Source organism: Solanum stenotomum, chromosome 6, assembly GCF_019186545.1.
Source record: "Solanum stenotomum isolate F172 chromosome 6, ASM1918654v1, whole genome shotgun sequence".
Classification (NCBI taxonomy): domain Eukaryota; kingdom Viridiplantae; phylum Streptophyta; class Magnoliopsida; order Solanales; family Solanaceae; genus Solanum; species Solanum stenotomum.
In genome coordinates this window covers 27,537,278-27,540,762 of record NC_064287.1, presented here as the reverse complement: position 1 = coordinate 27,540,762, position 3,485 = coordinate 27,537,278, and positions in this window count along the sequence as shown.

The following is a 3,485-nucleotide window of genomic DNA, read 5'->3' as shown; positions in this document are numbered from 1 at the left end:
AATCAATAAAGATTTCTGTTTTGATTCATCCCTAGCCTCATTCAATTATTTTTTTTAATCCAATCTACAGGAATAAATAGAAAAGTCAAATCCCTTATGATACACCATATCTGTCCTGATTATTGATAGAGTGAATAGATCTGCCATTTCTTAAAACTCTCTTTTGATGCAGAATCGTAGTGTAACGTGTATCCTCCTCTGTTCCGGTCATGGAATAGATGAAATAAATCAAAAAATGGATTTTTGTTCAAGAATGAAATTTTATTGGAACTGTCCATATCCGGTTTTTCCTTCAGAACCATATTACATCCCGAATCTGATGAAATTGGATTAATTGAGACAGTATTTTGTAAACACGTAATTATCTCGAATATATTAGCCATTTCATTCTTTTCCGATCGCCTGGAAGGGACAAAAGAAAGATCTTGTTGTTTCTTCAGCAATTTCTAATCTCTAGTGGACCTCTCAGCAGGATTCGAACCCAAATAAAGTTCTGACCATCTAACATAGAAAAAGAACGAACGAATCTTGTAGGATTCCCAATAAATTCTTCGATTTCTTTCGGAAACAAATGATTAATTATTTGTTTCTCACATTCCGTGAATAGCCGGGACATTGAGGAATATCCAGAAAGGCATTTCGGGAATCGACCTGATTCTATCTCTTTTCGTTCCGTTTGAAGAAAGGAAGGATCCCAAAGAATCTATCTTTATTTTCGTTGTTGAATCTCTCTTTGATTAATCAATGTGTGATATTCTAAATCCTCATTACTATGGAATCCAAATGATCTCTGCATTGATCAGAAGATCCTTTCAGTTGGCTAGAATCCGTTACTTGAACAAAACTAGATCTTGTGGAATCAATCATATTGAATATTTGACGACACATTTTGTACCTTGCTAAAAATCTGATCCTTGTTTACCAACCACACATTGTCTAACCAAATCCAATTCTCTCTCGATACGTTCCTCAAAAAATCCGATTCGGGTGGATTCTTCCCCCAACTAACGAAGAGATCTTAGAGGAATGCCACATATGAAATTGAGCAAAGTTTTGCAAAGAAATAGCCCACTTGTTTCTCGTGAAGAAATGGGAAACATGCTCAATATCATTTGATTGAATAGTTGACCTAGCCACTTATTATTTGAAGAAACCCTCCACTTCAATTGGTATTTTGTCACTAAAAGCAAAGATGAGATAAGAAATCCAGTGTTTCACTAAGATTTCAAATAGTGGTCCCAAATTCAAGTTGATTCGATTTCGATTCTTCCCTAGTGAAAGATGATCAAACAATTCCCAATCATGGTCCTTGCAGATCGGATCATCCATATAATATATAAAAAGAAACTCCAGATATTTGAGATCTTTCTCTTTGAATAAGATCTCAATTCCAGCGACGGTTTCATTAGATATCTTACAACTAGAATCCCTTTTTTCGATCCAATTCCTCCACCAACGTGAACCCTAGTTAGATTCAGGCATGCTACACTTTTTAGTTATTCGGAGAACCCAAGTACTCTCTTTCGAATTCAGGAAACAACTCTCATAGTTGTTTTTTTTCTTTGTGAAGATACAGGAGAAAAACAATCAACCTATTGATATTAGATGACCCAATAGATTCTTCCAATGTATCCTTTTTGGGTCCAATGGAATTCATAGGTATAGGAAAAAGCCCTATCAAATAGAATTTTTTTCTTTTGACCATATTTCAATTGTTAATACGATATATAAGGAATGCTACTACAATGAGTATTACACCCTTGATCGTGAAATATTGATTGCTTGTTGAACCCTGTGAATTGTGTGAAAGTAGGATACTCTAAATTCGGGGGTCAAAGAGTTTTAGCAAATGTTCTTGGTGGGAAAAGTGTAAATGAAGGATCCAAATGAATTGGGTCCATGAATCTAAGAAATGTTGAGAATTCTTGATCTCTCTCAATTCAAAAATCCAGGATTTGAATTGATGTCCTCTCATTGATTCCTCCTAAATTGCATTGATTTATCCTAAAGATTTAATTTCAATTGGAATTTGGTTATTCATGATGTACGAGGATCCTCGCTAAGCATCCAAGGCTGAATGGTTAAAGCGCCCAACTCATAATTGGCGAATTCGTAGGTTTGATTCCTACTAGATTCACACCAATGGGACCCTCCAATAAGTCTATTGGCATTGTCTATGTATCAATGTAATCTCATCATCCATACATAACGAATTGATGTGGTATATTCATATCATAATAAATGAACAATAAGAACTAGCATTCTTATTGAGACTGTAACTCATAGGGAAGAAAATAGATTTATGGATGGAATCAAATATGCAGTATTTACAGACAAAAGTATTCGATTATTGGGGAAAAATCAATATACTTCTAATGTCAAATCAGGATCAACTAGGACAGATATAAAGCATTGGGTCGAAATCTCCTTTGGTGTCAAGGTAATAGCTATGAATAGTCATCGACTTTGTGGAAATAGTAGAAGAATGGGACCAATTATGGGACATACAATGCATTACAGACATATGATCATTATGCTTCAACCGGGTTATTCTATTCCACCTCTTAGAAATAAATGAACTTAATTAAAAATACTTAATAGCATGGCAATACATTCATTCAAAACTTCTACCTCGAGCACATGCAATGGAACCGTAGACAGTCAAGTAAAATCCAATCCACGAAATAATTTGATCTATGGACAGTGTCTTTGTGGTAAAGGTTGTAATGCTAGAGGAATCATTACCGCAAGGCATAGAGTGGGAGGTCATAAGCGTCTATACTGTAAAATCAATTTTTGACGGAATGCAAAAGACATATATGGTAGAATCGTAACCATAAAATACTACCCTAATCAAAATGCATATATTTGTCTCACACACTATGGTGATAGTGAGAAGAGATATATGTTACATCCTAGAGGGGCTATATTAATTGGAGATACCATTGTTTCTAGTATAAAAGTTCTTATAAAATTGGGAAATGCCCTACCTTTGAGTGTGGTTTGAACTATTGATTTACGTAATTGGAAATAACAACTTAGGTTTACGATGAAACCTAGAAAGCAATCACTGATCCAATTTGAGTACCTCTGTAGGATAGACCTCAACAAAAAACTGAAGAGTAACGGCAGCAAGTGATTGAGTTCAGTAGTTCCTCATATAAAATTATTGATTCTAGAAATATAGTACTATGGAGAAGACAAAATTGTTTCAACCACCGACAGAACTGGAAGCGCCCCTTCCTTCAAATAGAGGAGGATGGGTTATTTACATTTCATTTGATGGTCAGAGGAGAATTGAAAGTTAAGTAGTGGGAATTCTAAATATTCCCGGGGGGGGAATATAGATGTCTCCTACGTTGCCCATAATATGTTGAAGTATCGACGTAATTTCATAGAGTCATTCGGTCTGAATGCTACATGAAAAATATAAGCCAGATGATGGAACAGGAAGACCCAGTATGTAGAAGATCATAACATGAGTG